Raw genomic sequence first — 17,584 nt, 5'->3', positions numbered from 1 at the left:
GGAGAGAAATACAACATGGCTCAGAGCATGAGATGTAAAGTATACTGGTGAGTGACAAAAAGGATGTGCAGTCTTTTGAAAAAGGCAGATAGCAAGATAGGCAAAGAAACACTATCCAAAATAGCAAAGATAAGAACCACATCTAGGGGTCTATTGCCAGATCAATAGAGGAAAGAATGAGAAATATTAGCCATGAAAAATGAAATCCCTTTATTTGTGGCAACATGGATGAGCCCAAAAGACACTGTTAGGTGACATAAGTCAGACACCAAAATACAAATTGTGCATGGCTTCATAAGTTAAAACAAAAGGTTACTTTTTCCTGAACAGTGAGGAAAAGATGGTCAACAGCCACTGGGAGTTCTAGTTAAATAAGAGAAATAATTCTCTATGCAGCAGTAGATAACTATTAGTATATAGTAAAGATAAGATACTATACATTTCAAAGCAACTAGGAGAAAGGATCTGGAATGGCTTCATCACAAATAAGTGGAATAAATATTTGAGGAGACAAATGCTTGCTCTGATGTGAACACCATACAATGTATAGATGTATCAAAATGTTACAAGGTACCATATAAAGATGTACAGTTTCATGTCAGTTTTTAAAATTTGGTGAAAACAATTTTATCTCCTAGAAGTAGAGGGTACAATAGAGGTTAGCAGAAGCTGGGCAAGGTAGTGAAAGGGGGATAGAAAGATGATGGTCTGTGAGAACAAGATTGGAGCTGGTTAGGAGAATAACAAGTGTTCTCTACAGCACACTAGCGTAATCATGGTCCAAAACAGTCAATTGCATATTTCAAAACTGTCCATATGGAAGATTCTGAATGTTCCCATTATAAGGAAATAATAAATGTTTGAGGTGATGTATCTGTCACTGTACCTTGTATACACACCTTGAAATGTCACATGGTACACATAAATAAATACATGCAATTATTATACATGAAAACAAATATATATGCATATTTATATTTCTATATGGCAGTATGGGAAGACCAAGAGCATGACCATAGGCTTGTAGTCAGAGAGTGGGGACTTAGTTGAGAAGTCTATCACAAGGAGAGGAAAGGGAGGGATTCATGAGAAAATCAAACTATCGTAGAGGATTCAGACAGTCAGAAGTTGGGTGTTGGGTCTTTCAGGCAAAGGAGACTTCTGTGATCAATACAGAGCTGAGGAATTAGATGTGGTGTTCGTTCACACAGCAGGAGGAGGGAAGAGGTAATGCTGAGGACACTGGGCTCTGGAGCCCAGGGGACACCGAGGAATTCATGTGCTCTGAGATGTTGAGGTAAATGCACTTCCAGAAGCCCAGTGAGAAGCATTTGCTCATTGACTTTCTTAAAAAACAACAACAGAATAGCAAAGCTGAAAGACTTGGATGATTATAAGGTACAAGGCTTCTAAAGAGAAGGATGACTGAGGCTTACAGACTTAAGGTGGGTGAGCCATTTGAGGTTGGCTAAAACTGGTCAGAAACTGTGCCTCCAAGATTCCAGATCGACGAAGGTAAAGTTACCTGCATTTCTAGGCCTCACTGAATGTGATTTCCTCTGCACCTGGCCAGCCTGACAGCGAGCTGGAATGCAGGTAGCTGTGGGTCTGCTGGGGGTGGAGGAGACTGATAGAGGGCAGGGTGTGTGGGGCCCCTTGCTTCCACTTAAGTGAGAATGAAAATTACTTCTTTCTGGTATGTTTTACTTGGTTCAAGGGTTCCATAGTATTAAAACACCTGAAAAGCTACTGATCTAGCCAATCTTAGATGAGAACACAGGACCAGTCAGCTGCAGGGCCTGGTCAAAGTAGATGAAGCAAATTGAAGTCCCCTTTCAGCTACATTAAATTGGGCAGCTGAGAACCCAGAAAGCAATAATCATGCCCTGAACTTGAAGTCCCAGGACCAAGATTCCCTGTAGGCTCCTCGCTGTCCCTATGGTAAACCAGTCCCCAGCTACACTGCTAGGCCAGCATGGTGACCTGGTCCACAGGTGAGGAAACTGTGTGCTCCTGGACCCCCTTACTGGATGGGCCTCAGAGCTCATGGTGGTCTAGGCCAAGAGCTTCCCAGGGCTCAGTCCTTGTCTGCCTCCTCCTGTCTGCAGTGCGTCTGACAAGAAAAGCATCCGTTTAACACTTCCTTGAACTGATTCATGTTTCAACATTTGCTTATACTTCCCCCCATTTTAGTCTCCTTTTAGACACTAAAACTAAGGCTAAAATAAAACCAGAAAACAACACCATGAAAACCACCTTAAGAACAGGGCTGTCTATGTATGCCAGGGTAAGATAGTAAGTGAGGCAGGTCTGGAATGCTCGCTGTTACTGAAGAATTACGGCCCAGAAGCAGGGAATCATTAAATCTGGCCAGTTTCACTTGTGTAACAGCGTATAACATTATTCCAGCTACTGCATTGCCGCTGATTCAGGAAGGTTAAGGAGGAAAAAACCCAACACAGTCCCTAGTAAATCTGTCTTTTTGTATTCTACTCATAAAAAAGTGTCCCCCTCACTTTTACACACAGAGCCTACCATCACCTCCACTATGTTTATCAAAACAGACAAAGTGTCTTTGTGGAAGGCAGAGCATTTCTCTTCTTTGACAGCAAACACTGATTAAATCTTTTGGAGAGAAGTTAGGCAAACCAGAACCCACCTTCTTACCAGCTTCAGAGAAACAGACTCTTCAGTTCTGGTATTTTCTTTCCCCTTCTCATTGTCAGGAATAATAAATAAAAATGATAGAATGTTGCAGGAAGCTCCTACTGAACATGTAGCTGTCTATGTTTTAGCTTTGGTTGAAAGATTTCCTACTGTATTTTGTGAATTGTTTAATCTAAGGAAAAGAACACCTAAACAATGCTGCAGACTGTTAATTTAGAAAAACTAGAGAGAATGTAGATAACATACAAGCCAACCGTGCCAGGTGAGCTACACCCTAGAAGAATGGTAGGCTGTCCTTTTGGAATAGAAGACGCTGAGAGAGCTGCAGCTTTGCTTGTAAGGCCATTAGTGGCCAGAGATTTTAAGTTATGAGTTAGCAGCTCTCTGTGAAATGAGGAATTCCTAGGTATCCAGGATGCTTAATTTAAAAAATAACAAATCAGAATGACCTTTTAGATATTCAGCTACACTGCTAAGAGAAATATATTCCAGTTAGAAACCTGGGGAAAAAATTACATCAGTGGCACAAGTGCTGATCTGAGCAAGAGCGCTTGTCTTTTTAATCACCCCTATTAGGAATATAAAATCTCTCTAATAAATCACACAACTCTCTATACATCGTGAGTAATTCACCAATGTGAAAGATTCAGATTTTGCAATAGTTACCAGCACTGCCAGCTAGCTGCTGAGGGTTATTGAAATGAATGGACTTGGTTTGAGAGGAAAAATATTTTGTGTTGCCTATAAAGGTGAACTACATAACTGCAGAGCTTTTTAATGTCTGCCAAGAACCCATAATTATGCAATGGGAATATGAAGGTGTAGACCCCCAGCCTGGTAACCCTTTTTGAATCTTCCTGAATGCCTGGCACTGGGCACTGCTGTGGGAGGACAGGCTTCCCAGCATACCCTTGTCTCCTGCCTGCGCAGTCAGAGACTGACATTACATGTACAGCAGAACTTTCCTTGCTCCCAAACTTGCGAAGTTGCTAATTAGCTAGTGAGGAAACAATATGAAACCTCCTGACCACTGTAGTAGTCAGACAAGAGCAAAACTGATATATATTCTTTTATTCTCAGTGCTGCTTTTCATTTTACTGAGGAAGGCAAAAAGTATGCTTTGTACCAACTGACCCAGTCTTTGATGAGTTTATCTACAAAACCTATTACTGACTGGAGGGAGTATAGGAATGCATCGTGGTTGGGAAAGAAAGAATATATACCACCCAACAGGTTTCCAGGAGCTCATAAAATGATCATCAGGCTTAGAAGAACATTGACAGTGCATTAGTATGGGATGAAAGGCATTAAAAGCATTTCTTAAATTTAACAGAAAATAAAATTTCCAAAGCAAAGTCAGTTAGCTGCCAGTGTCTGGAATTGCTGGAGAAGCAAGTTCTTCAATGTGGCCATCTTGCTTTGTGAAAGGGGCTACACTGCAGAACCTGGGCCCCTGTTTTGTTTTTTGGAACTGAAAGGACAGACACACAGGTAGATAGATATCCAATCTTATGAAGGGAGAGGGAAGAGTAACATGACAGCAAATTGGCTTTCAGTTAATTTTGTGCTGCCCTAGAAATCATAGTTGGGGGCAAGGTGCTGTCTTTATAATATCTTAGATTTTCAAAACACAAAAATAAAAATTAAAGCTTTGACATTATTGGACAGCAGTAGAGGAAAGAACAATGAACCATTGTATGATGTAATTAAAAAATTGTGCAGATGCGTAATTGCTTCTTAGCCTTAGTATTAAATCTTTCACCTAATGGAAGACAAGAAGTTTTCTTAAGGATCTTGGATTTAATTGGAATACCTTGTTCAGGTCCTGGATCTAGGGTCTGATTATCACGTAGGTATTATTAGTAACTACTTAGCCTCAGCAAACGCCCCACTTCTTGTAGTCTCAGTTTCCTCATCACTAGATCAGGGAAACAATAGTTAAATTTCAGAGATACGATCAGGTATAAAGGAAAAGAAACAAAGAGAATCCAATGAATTAATGATAAATTGTCCTTCACAGTATCTGTCATGTAGTAAGTGTTTGATAAACATTAGCTCTCTTTTAGCTTTTCATTTTCAAGTATAGAAAAGAAAAACTGGCAGCAGGGAGATGGTGCCAGGTTGTGTAAGAAGATGACACGGTCCGAGATTTCTTGTTACTCAGGTGGCAGATGTAGTTGAGCCCCATCAGTGCTACGGAAGGCACAGTGCAGTCGCCCGCAGGAGCTTCTCCTTCAGGGAATGCATAATGAAGTGCCTGGCTCACAGGACGTGAGCCACCCCTTCCCATCTCTTGCAGAGCCCATGGCAAAGGACCCTGCTGCTGACTCCCAAAACATCTGTCCTCTAAGCCAAAAAGCAGTGCATGAGTTGCTTCATCACCACTAGTAATTTGCGTCCATTTTCTTTACAAAAAGGCAACATTCCTGGCTCCAGAGAAACAAAGTGAGTGGGGAATAAGTGACAGGAAAAATGGCCAGGTGGAAAAAGAGCTAGGGCAAGCAGATATAATAAACATCTCTCTTTATTGATAGATAGGAGAGAGAGAGAGAGAGAGAGAGAGAGAGAGAGAGAGAGAGAGAGAATCCTAGTCAGCTTCATGAGTTAATACCAACTGGCTACATGTTTGATAGAAATAGAGGCCCAACAATGAAAAAGTAAAAACATTTCCCCATGTATGTAGTTGGAAACGCATTGGAAGAAAATAGCAAAGGCAAGTTCCAGGTCTATTCTCTCTGTGCGACACTGATCAGATTTACTCCGGTCACATGCTTCAGGGGACATTTCTCTAAGTACCAATGCTGCCAGTTCCACCTACAATTTAAAACAGCAGCTGTACATTCAATTCTCAGCTCTCCACTTGTAATACCTGAAATTTCTCATGTTGTATAAAACGCAAATGCAGCTGAATTGATTCACCTGAAAACTTCACAAACAATTCAACTAAGAATGAAGGCAGGGGAGACATTTCAAAGTAAGGATGGTTAGATGATTTGGAGCACTGAGTGAGTGTGTGTTCAGAGGAAGGGATATTTTAAGTAGAGTTGTTGCTGATTTAAAGTATAAGTGCTATTCCAATTTTTAAAGTTTTTCAGGTATGCATTCTCCATGGCTGCATGTGAGCTCTTTGAGTCATTGTCCTATTACTTTTTATGAAGTCCATGGGGTGGCCGTCACACTAGGATGTAGGTGGCCACCAGACAAACCCTGTGAACTGCTGATTGATCCCTGTGTAACCTGAATGCCCTACCAAATTAAAAGATAAGAGACAGTTTGGAAGTTTCTGAGTCATATATTTGAGATGAAGGCAAGAAAGTCAATAGGTAACATGACTAAATGCAAACCAAAGGTTTGGGCGTATGAGGCTGTGCCAGCCAGCATGCCAGGGCTAGGTCCTGGCAGCTGACCAATGGGGGTTTCATTCCTTCTTTGAATGCCCTTCCACCCTTTCCCCTCCCCCGAGTACCGGGAATTGAACTTATGACCTTGCATTTATGCCGCTGAGCTATCTCCTTGGCCATCCTTCCACCTTTTCTAAAACAAACCGTGAACTCCTTATTTTGTAAGATCCAGATCCAATATTACTTCTCCTGTCCTGAGCTCACTAGGCAGTTGTCTGGACAGATATCTTCTAAGTGTTATATATACAATATTATATTTGTAAAACTCAATTGTTATTATACAAGCAACACAAACACACATTTGTGTATTTTATCAAGATCATTATAATTATATAACTTGTACCTTATCTTAACTATGAATATTCTGAAGGCAAAAATCATAGACACTAAAGATTTGGGAGATAACATCTTTTTTTTTTTTTTTTTTTGGCTTGGTAAAAGTTGCTTTTTATTTATTTTTTTTATTTTTTTATTTTTATTTTATTTTTTTCAAAGTTTTATTGATAAACAGATAGCAATGAGACAGTTTCAAATCAAATCGAAAGTACAGTTTCAACAAATAATACACTGCATATATTCTTCTTAGTGGTTAATTGCTGTACAAGATGCGGACTTGTGATCCTATTTACAAACACCATTAGAACAAATCATTCTATTCATTAAGAGAATGCAACTATATATCTATCCCAACCTCTTTGAATACACAGATACAAAATGGACATTCATCGGTATACCCCATTTTTTCTAAGTTCCATTATTGAATATTATAGGTGTGTAAACTCAGCAAAATATTCTAAAAGAGTCCAGTAGCCCATAATAGCATTGGGTCTTCTGTTTAACTGGCAATGTCAGAAATTATTGACCTGAGTCCCCCACAGCTTAACTTAACAGCATGGCTTTATTTCTTATATTTTGATTTCAAACTTTTCTACTGGATAGAGATAACATCTTTTTGAATAAATAAATGAAGGCAAAAAAATTAAGATGCTTTGGTTTGTGAACAAGTAGAAAAGAAAGATTTATTAAGTTTAAGATGGGATAACCAAAGTAATAAATTATCTTCCGTTATAACATGGATCCAGGCTATTAAATCAATGGGATTCCATATATGACCTGAATTTAGTGGCAATACACAAAATTTTGATTCTTTGGAAAGGATGGCAAATTGTGAACTGCCAAATAATGCTTGTGCTAGATAGGGCTCCACATCGAATATTCTGGCAGTGTGACATCGAGCTCTGCTTTTATTTATTCTGTTGAATATTTGTACCAACTATTTGAATAAAGATAAGACTTGTTATCAAATCCAATGATGGCACGAAGCCAGGAAAGGCAGTCACTATGTTTCGTAATAAAAAGTAAGACTAAAGCATCAAACTGAAGTCAATATCAGGTAAAATCTAAAGTGAAACATTTTTTTATCAGAATGACCAAGCCTTTTAAGACAGTTTCTATGAATCTTAGAAATAATTTTATTTTTTATTTTTATTTATTTACTTTTATGTATTTAGTACAGGGTCTACGGGGCCTCATTACACAGATCAGACTCATAGTGGTCCTCCTATATTCACCCTCCCAAGTTCTGGGATTATAGGCATGCTCCACCATGTCCAGTCTCAGTCGCTGGCTCAGCATGCCCAGGGGCAGGGCCAGCACAGCAGGCTGGGGATCCAATCCCCGGCCCCTGCATCTGCCTACACATCACAAGCCATGGCCATGGCTCATGCAGTTGTGGAGGCTGAGAAATGCCATGATCTGCCATCTATAAACTTAAGACCCTAGAAACTAGATGTAGAACTGAAAGACCTGAGAGCAAGTGAAACAGCGTTATAAACCCTAACGTGGTTTGAATGCCTGAGGACCCAGAGCACAGAGGGCAGGTGGGAAGGCAAACCCAACTTTTCTTTCCCTTTTCATTCTACCCAGGCCCAGTGAGGATTGGATGATACTTACCTTGGGATGGATGGACCAGCCACAGACTCACAATGCACCCCTAGCTGATGCTTTCCCAGCTACTTGTTAATCCCAGACCATCACTCTGAGATGATCTTGACCGCCTTTGGAATGTCCATCCATATCCAATTAGGAAGAAGCAGATGTCCAGGTTGTGTCACTGAACTTGACACCATCACGTGCTGTATCAATTCAGCATTAAAAATGCGAAAGCAAAACTAGGCTGCGATACAGAGCCAAAAAGAGAAGAAGAAAAAAAAAGCTACCAGGATTTATTTAAAAAAAAAAAAAAAATCCCCACACAAGGAATGAGACAAGCAGAATGCCTATCTGTGAGTTATAAAAACTGAAAGGTAAGGGAAATTTTATAGACCCAGAAAGTGATGAAATGAAGAGAAAGACATCAAGTCTGCCCAAAAGGTGATAAAATATTTTATTTGTTTTTTGGTTGTGAAAAGGAAAATAAATCATTAAAATGACTGTCAGCATGCCTCAAGGATACGGGCATCCAATAGCACTTGCCCGTAAATGTTGTGGAGAGTAATAAAAGAGCTGGTGTTGTTTCCTTAGCATTTGTCTGGGCTGAGCCTTCCTATTTCAACACAGGAGTCATGGTCCGCAGTAAAAGTCAACCTGCTCCGGGGCACACATCTCCACCACCCATGCACGAATCCCAGGGCCGCCGCCTGACCAGAGCCAGGTCTGCGTCGGACTGCGACCTGCGGGATGCGCTGCCCACACTGATGGGGCACCACGTGTGTTATTTCCATAGCTACTAATTATTTCACACGTGCCTGTTTAATACAATGCTTTTTCTTAATCCTAGGAATTGAAGAAAAGGAAAACAAGATTCCTGTCCCAAGAAGCTCAGTCTGTAGTCAAAAGGGCCCTGGATTAATTCTGATGTTGTTCAGTGATGTATTTCAAGTGCCTAGAGATAGACATGGGTGACAGAGTAGTTATTATACTAGTGAATGTTGATTTTATTTAAACCCAGGAAGGATTAGCTAAGAATTTGCAGAAGAGGTAGGATTTTCTACAACCCCACACACTTGAGCCATCGTTCTGCTTTGAATAACTCCTTTCTATTTTCTACATGTCAAGCTATCCTGCAAACACAGCATGATTCTACTCTGTCTCCAAATACAGCTCCCAATCTATAATGAATATGGATGGATATTAAGAATCCCCAAATTAACTGAGGTCTGAAATGAACTGAACACACATGCCAATCAATATTGATCTTATAACCAGGCATCATGATTGATCTGGGATAATTTAGTAGCCTATTTGTCACACAAATCATATTAAAAAAAAGACCTAAGAATAGTACAGAGAATGGTGGTAAGACAGGAGACAGATGATATTTATAAAATGGAAAAGACTCCAGCTGCCTCTCTGATGGCATGTGTTGAGTGTGGAGGCCTCTCAGCACTGTCACAAACACAGGCTCTACTATGATCCCTACTGACTATTCAGTGTCCAACATGCAGCATACTAAGAAGGCACAAGCCAGATGTGCACCCAAATCACCGTCCAGGTTCATAGCTGTATCCATGTCTTTGAGGCCAAAGGTAAGCAGGCTAGAGAGTCAGCTCACTCATTGTGACCATTCTACACTGACCATTAAGACACCCACTTGTGATGACACTAGCTGACATGATTTCTCAAGCGGATGTATGGCTGAAGGTGGGGACCTACACAATAGCTCTCTACAATAGTCCATGGCTCCATGTCTGAGGCACATTTCTGTAGCTCATATTATGAAACAGGAACATTGGCCCCCAAATGCTTGTTGCCCACAGACTTACTCAGTGAAAATGAATATGTGCAGGCCCGAATGACTCAGGAGATGGTAATGATGGGATGAGTAATGTTCCCTTGAAGTTGCTCGTTAGGATAAGAGCACTGGTTCATTACCTGATGGGGCAGGTTTCCCAGGCTAGCCAAGAACAGAACAAATAAATCAATGTCACTTTCCTCCCTAACATCTTAAAACCGTGTACTTAAGCCTGAATTTCAGCTCCCAGTTGAAGAAAAGCTATCCCCAGAACTATCCTTTCAGCTTCTGGTGATAACAGTGATGAACTGAGACAGCAAGAATGGCAGGGAAGATGTCTGTAACTCTCAGGAGATAAATCTGGGGCAACATAGCCTGATTCTCTGGTCTTGGTCACTGTCTCAGTCTGACTGACATAAAGTCAACAAACAAGCTGACCAAGGGAAATAAAAGCCTTACACAGGCAGTTCAGTTTAAAAACTTGGTAATGTGAACCTTATCCCTTCCAGAGTCATACCCAAGCACAAAGGCTCACTTCCTAATCCTATGCATACCCCCACTACTTTCTGTAAGGCATTATTTTAATTTCTTATTAGAAATTATTCATAAAATCAGAAATTGTCCTTTGGGGAGAGATATGTTAGAATATTGTTTAATAAATAAATCGCTCATTAAAAATATAGAAAGTGCACCAATTTAGTAGATAGCAAGGAACTGTCTATGCAGTGGTGGTGAACCTATGGCATCGGTGCCGCTGCCGGCGCACAAAGCCTCTCTGTTGGCACCCAAGCCAAGTTGCCTCAGCAGCCGAGCATCGTATAACAGTTGTTCTTTCTAAACTAAAACCTCAGTATTCAGGTTTAATTGCAGTGTTGGCACTTGGTGATAAATAAGTGGGTTTTAGGTTGCAGTGTGGGCACTCAGTCTCCAAAAGGTTCAGCATCACTGGTCTACATAATTTCCTCATGTTAGAGTTGCGTCGGATAATACCTAAACCAGTTCATACCATGTGTGATTTTGGCAATAATCTGTCTGGGTATATTGCTAAGACTCCAAAGCAAACTTATGTATGAAAAAAAAAAAAAAAGGGCTCAACTACAGAGCTGATCAAAGCATACCTGAAGTTTACTGAAAAAGAGCAGTGAGGCCTGGGGGATTTTTGCTGGAGGTTACCTTACCATCCAAATCCATTCATCCTTCATTCATCTGTGCAGCCACAAGGGGCAGCTGCTACACAGGGCAGCTGCACAGATCTTTCCCAGAATAACAATCTTCACCCCTTTTATCCTAACAAGGAACCATGTTTTGAGAAAGAGGCACAGAAGACGGCGAGCTAATCACAAGAGAGAACTCAGTGTTAAGAGGTTAGATATGGAGAGCAGTCACAGTGCAAACAGCAAGTCATGCATGGGCTTGTCGCGTTGAGGCACAGAGGAAGTTTTCATCTCTAGTCAAGAAATACTTTTGGAGGGTGAAATTCCAAGAGCAGCTTAAGGTTAAATTTGGAATGCTGTGCTTTGGTTGGCTTGTTGATAACAGCTGCTAATGAAGAGCCACCAAAGATAAGAAAGTGGCTGAAGTGGCAGGGCTGTGGGGTGGACCCTGATGACAGAAGCCATGCAGATGTTTACGTTTACATTCTAACCACTCCAAGCCCTTCCCTAGCTTCCTCATCCTTGCCAAGAGCCAGCCTTGAGCTTTTGTTTTCACTCCCTTTATGTTTATTATTACATAATCGTCTTCACTGTAAGGAAAAAAAGGGAAGAGCCTCCACAAACTTTCAAGTATTGTCTTCCTACAGTATTGGTCATAAAACCAACAAAAAGGACAATTAAATACAGCAATCCTAGGGTGAGTCACACCACGGAGAAATCAAGGAAATACCACATCTGTAATATCCTCCCTGGAGACAAGGCGAGTGAGCCCTCCCATTCAAGAGACACAAGGACTTTTTCATGCATGTGAGGATGCTGTGGTGGACCACAATGCTCTAAGCCCACCAAACCAAGCCTGCTTGTTTGCCTGCTGCCCCGCTTACCTCACTCACCCAAGGCCCACTCTCATATCCTTCCCCAGGCACCTTTATCATTCATACTGCTGAACAGAAACCTACTTCCCCAGAACAGTTGAGGTCAGTACAAGCCAGTGCCAAATCACATGCTAATCAGCCAAACCTGCAGAAAAGCAAAGCCACAAGCTTTGATGGTCCTGGGTGACCACAGAGGAGGGAGCTAAGGGCTCACAGGTTTATTAGCCAGACACTTTGCAGGAAGCAGTTAAGTTTATGGTGAGGAAAGAACAACCCTAAAGGCTCTGAAAAAGACACTTCCTGCCTGTGGTCTGTCCTGAGCCATTCTGTCTAAGGCAGGCTGAGTTACTCAGCTGCAACAGCACACTATAAAGCACTGTCTGGAAGGAGAGCAGCCCCATCTCTGTTGGAGAGACCTGCCTGGCAGGTTTCAGTTTCTACACTAGGGCACACAAGGGTCCAGTGGATTTGAAAAAGCAGAAAAGGAAGTGAACATCCATAAGGAACAAACACGTAATGTGGCTGAGAACTGTAAGATCTTCAAGATCAGTCAAAGGGAAACAGTTTTCAATGTTATGAATCAAATATCCCCAAGGATTTGGTGCTCAGGTCTCAGGAAAACTGTCCCCCATAGAAGTTCCCGAGTGAAACGCTGGGAGTCGGCAGCAGTGCTCTCCCTGGTCCCTGCCCCATCCATATTCTTTCATCTCTGGTGGGCCGTGTATGGTCAGTTGTCCACCACCCAGTCAGATGCAGCTCACATTCTGAAGTAGGAAAACGGTGTCAAACTCCAACCCCAGCAACAAGGGAGTATTCACTCATGGTTACTGAATCAACATAAAAAGAAGAGAACATGACTAGGAGGTTAGTTGTGGAGTCCAGAGAAGAGGGTTCAGTGTGGGGCAGAAGAGATTTTTAGATAGGTTGAGTGACTTTCCTTGAGCCTGACACTCCTGAGCCTGACACTCGTTGTCTCTTCCCCACTCTAGTGTTAAGTACAAAGTAAGATATCTAATCCTGGCCATTAAACATGTTCTACAACACTCAAACTGAAGCAAAAATCAAGGGTTCTCACTGTTCAGATATGGACATTGGGCCACTTCATGTGTGGTAGGAAGGACCACCTCAGAAATGTCAACAAAATTTATCATTTTCCTCAGATAAGACACCTGTACTAACTGGAAATGGGGTGGAATTTAGTTCTACAAATGCTATATAAGAAGGCTGTCAACCCACCCTTTCCCTGGAGTAGTCCTTAAACAAAAGCTAAATAAACACAACATTCTTTGCTTTGGGGCTGCATTATTCTGATTAAAGCTCAAACCAATAGGGTAGCTGAAAGGGTGCAGAGGGCATTATTCAAAACTCTCACTCTTCAGATGCTTCTACAGCAAAAGCAAACTGCCTCCCACCAGTCCAGCAGACCCTGTTAGGCCTAGGAGAAGCACTCTCTTCTGAGTATCTTGATTCTAAAAGGATCAGTGTGTATCTTGATGATTCCTGAACAATCTCCCACAATGGGAGATTGTTCAGGAATCATCAAGATACACATTTTTGCTCACCTAACTGTACCCAGAAAGCCCTAGTGACCTTCACAAATAGCTAGCCCCACTATCTCTATAAAAGCCACATGGTGCAAAGAGAATTCTGTGAAGATTCAGGAAGATTTTCTTCCCACTAACTTGAGATCCACTTGGGGTTAATGCCCTGATCTTCTGGGTGGGATCTCAGCTTGGCTCCTAAGCTGTCAGTTGAGGTGCTCGACAACTTTGAGGAAGTGCTTCAATATTCTTGCCTATGAAACAGCAATAAAAATAACAGCAGCTCATAAGATTTTATAATGATTAAATGAGTTATGGCATGTAAAGGACTTAAAACAGTGCTTGGTATATAGTAAGAAAAATACTACTTTCCTATTGTTTTCCTTATTATTATATTTTGGGGGTCATATTACTTCAGCCGTGTTTTCCAGGCTTCTTTTCTTAGTGAGATCATTCCTATTCCAGGGTTATTTAAATATAAAATAACTTTAAAATGAAATAATTTCAGATTGCTTTCATATCAAAGTTAAGAGCCTGTGATAAATGTTAAATGGTCATTAATTATTTGTAGCTACTCCCATTAGAAAGTAGGTTCCATTTGCAACCACCTTCCTTTGAATCTGGCCAGGCTATGTGACTCTGACCAACAGAATGGGGCAGGAGTGTGGCAGTTTGATTTCTGAGACCCAACTTCAAGCTTGCACCTTCTGCTTTTGTTCTATTGACAGTTTGTCATGTGCAGGAGTTCAAGTCAGCCTCCCTGAGAAGGAGACCACATGTCTGAGATGCTAGCCCACCTGAGGTCCCCTAAACCAAACAGCTCCTGGTCATCAGCCAAGGACATGGCATAAGGGACCCAGGTGAGACTAACCAAAAGACCACTCAGCTGAACCCAGTACAAATGGCTATCGCACAGAATCAGAAGCAAATAAAGCCCTTGTTGTTTTAGGCTATTAGTATGAGGTAGTTTATGATGCAACATATAACTACAAGATCACCCTACACAAATGAGGCTTTGTTACCCCTAGCATTTAAAATAAAAATGCACCTATGTAAAACCAAGACACTTCTCTAGTTATCAGCAAGTTTACCAACTACTACATGGAACTTTCAAGCTCTCACCCCACTCACCTAAGGCCAGAAAGGGCATTGAAGTCAACGCACCAGCTTAGAAAAAGCTAATGCCAGCTAATGGTCAAGCCTGGAGAGAAGGAGGTAAGATCGCTGTACCAAGATCATGCCAAGGTAAGCTTCTGTGGGAATTGTGGTGGGAATGAAGGAACTGGCTCCTTTAGGTCTATGTAGAATGTAGGGCCAGAAATGACAAGTCTGGCTTCTGCAGAAGTAGCTTTAACTGTACACTGACATAAACTGATAGCTTCCATGGCATGAACATACCAGGTAAGGATCAAGGGAGTCAGGGAGAATTAACTGTGGTCCAGATATGTGGCATTCGATCTCCATGCTGCTGGCCTTGTTATGTTTCTCCGTGGGCTACATCCCAGTACTCCTCCTTTTTTGTTTGACTGTCTAACTTTGGGCAATTGACCTAATCTCTTAAAACCTCAGTTTCCTCAACTGTGAAAGTCAGGCATCACTAAGACCCTCCTCCCTGGAGTGCCAGGCAGATTAAAAGAAATAACACATATATAATGCCGACTCTGGTGCTTGGCAGAAAATGGGACCAATAAGCACCTGTTATCATGATGGTGATAGCTACAATTATAATTGTAATTTTTGTCCTCATTATTATTATTGTCATAGCAATCAAGTGCAGTACAGTGGTTAATATTTTTATTAACAAAAAAATTCAGCTCTTTGCTGGAGAGGATGACCCCCTGCACTCTGTGGCACATCTGCTTGGCCACCCTTCTGATGTTCATGCACTTTAGGTTTGTTAATAGCAGACTCTTAAATTGAAGAAACTGCTCACACCACCCAGTATGCCCTGGGGAGAGTAGTGATGATAATATACAGATTCCTACTTGTTTTCTTGGCCTAATTAGGGTAGTACAATGTCATCCATTTATAAAGGCAAAGAGTAAGACATCTGAATAGGCATTTTACAGAATTCTGCTTTGTCTTGAAACATATAATTATCATTAACAAACATGGATGATAATAAATAATATTCAGTTTGGTCTTTCGACAAGAAAAAGGAATGTAAACATTGCCATAGCCCAATCAGCTCATAACAGCAGACAATTTCCTTTGGGTGTTTGCTTCCTCCCTTCCACCCAACAGATGCAAGGTGGGAGGTCTGCTTGCAAGGCAGAGCCTCTGGGCTGAGAACTGACAGCCCTGCCAGCTGGGGAGGCAGGATAACTCAGCTGTCAGGGTCAGTCCCCAGCCCTCATGAAGGTATTCCTTGGCATTTGCAGCATGACCTTGGCAAACCAGACCTAGGATCTGAATTTTTTTTTTCAGCTAAGGAAATGGAGACTGATCTAACAGTCTAATCTAGTCAACCTCTGTATTAAGCACTACATCTTAAGTTAAAAGTAGAAATGAGTGAAGTAAAAAAATCATCACCATTGAAACAACTTTACATGTGCCCACATCTACATTACCATTTCTTCTTTATTTGGGAAACACTTTCGTCCTGTTTTGGATGAATAAATATTTTCTAAGCCTGAACACTTAAGTGTTCAAACACTTAATAATTATTACAAACACTTAATAATTAGTGCCCATACATACAAAGTGCAGTCAGCAATGTATTTTATCTGATATACTTTTGAGCATCAACCCCATCCCCACATGCTTTCACCCCAGGCAATGGGAAGGTTACTCTGGGTGGGTTCTCTCTGTTGTGGTAAGCGGAGAAGTCTTTCATCCTCTAACCATTTCCTAGGCTTCAAGGCTTCCTGCTTTGGTTCATCAGAAACCTTGTAAACTAAGCCAGACTTTCAAATCCTAGTACCAAGGTGAGCAGTGAAGTGTTAGAAAGAAATAGAAAACTAGCAAACTGCCTAGAAGATGGGGAAAACACTCATTCCTAACACATTCACAAGTCTACTTGGATCTCCAACAACTTAATCAGAGCTCCCCATGAGAATCTGAGTGCTGTCCATAACAGCTGCAATTCTTACCTTAAAAAAGAGTGCAGTTGTCAGGCTCCACTCGGAAACAGCGAGTATGGACCCAGCGTTCTCAGCCTACCAAAGAAAAACACAGTAAGAGCTACGGCTGCTGATGCATTACATTCCCAAGCACCTAGAATGTTTCCTAACCAAGAGCAGGTCTCCCGATGTTTGAAGACCTTTCAGAACAGAACAACAACAATGTGATCAACCAAACAGTAGCAAATGCATGAAATCCCAGAATGAAATCAAGATGGAGCCGTTAGTGTTACAGAGGCAAGTGAGCTAACGTTTTATGAACACGCACCTGGGCTCAGTCTAATTGGGAATGGTAATAATTGGTGAAATCATACACCTCATCACATCCCTCCACAAAAATGGCTGTTTACAAAAGGGCTGGCAAAACTCTCTGTAGCACTGACTTATACAGGGGATTTGGCAGGCCACAGCATTCACACATTCACACGTTCAACACATTCACAATGAATACTCTATGCAATTTAACCAACATGGTTTGGAAGCCAGCCCTACTAGCTGATGAAATAATGACAGCATGAGCCTTGAACCTAGATGAAGAGGTGGGAGGGACCCGGACTCCTTTCCTACATGTACTCAAGTAAGCAAATATAAAAGGTAATTTTAATTTTTAAAAAAATGTAAAAAGTCTATTATGGATGTATCCCTATCTGTGATGGTTAATTTTATGCATCAACTTGGCAAGGCAATGGTTCCCAGTTGTTTAGTCAAACATCAGTTCAGCTGTCATTGTGAAGATATTTTTTAAATGTGATTAACATTTAAATCAGCAGACTAAAGCAGATCCTTCATAGTGTGGGTGGGCCTCATTCAATTAGCTGAAGTGCTTAGAGAAAAACTGAGGTCCCACTACAAGGCATTCTGCCTCAGGAGAGACGCGAAGCCAAAGCACAATTCACTGAAGTGATGTAGCGAGGGGAAAAAGGAGTGGGGGCCACGAAAGCACGCATACAGCAAGCTGACCTTCTTGGCTTGACCCCTCCTGACACAAAGGTGAGTAAGAATTAGGACAGCTCTGTCTGAGGCTACAGCCCTGGCAACGCCCTGGAGGCAAGGTTTCCTCTATGGCTCATTAGGGGCAGATCCACAGAGAA

The 17,584-nt window shown here is 41.4% G+C and overlaps 1 protein-coding gene across 2 annotated transcripts in view; it reads right to left on the bottom strand.

Annotated features, from left to right (window-relative positions):
- Lypd6b (LY6/PLAUR domain containing 6B) overlaps positions 1-16,529 on the bottom strand; it is a 57,441-nt gene extending 40,912 nt beyond the window's left edge. For both annotated transcript variants that reach the window (XM_023721404.1, XM_012515887.2), the window contains exon 1: positions 16,464-16,529. The gene's annotated coding sequence lies outside the window, so the exon portion shown is untranslated. The remainder of the gene's footprint in view (positions 1-16,463) is intronic.
- Between the last annotated feature and the right edge of the window lie 1,055 nt (positions 16,530-17,584).

Source organism: Octodon degus, unplaced genomic scaffold (genome assembly GCF_000260255.1).
Source record: "Octodon degus isolate 3935 unplaced genomic scaffold, OctDeg1.0 scaffold00082, whole genome shotgun sequence".
Classification (NCBI taxonomy): Eukaryota; Metazoa; Chordata; class Mammalia; order Rodentia; family Octodontidae; genus Octodon; species Octodon degus.
Note: the sequence above shows the minus strand (reverse complement) of the source record. Positions and strands in the feature narration are given on the sequence as shown.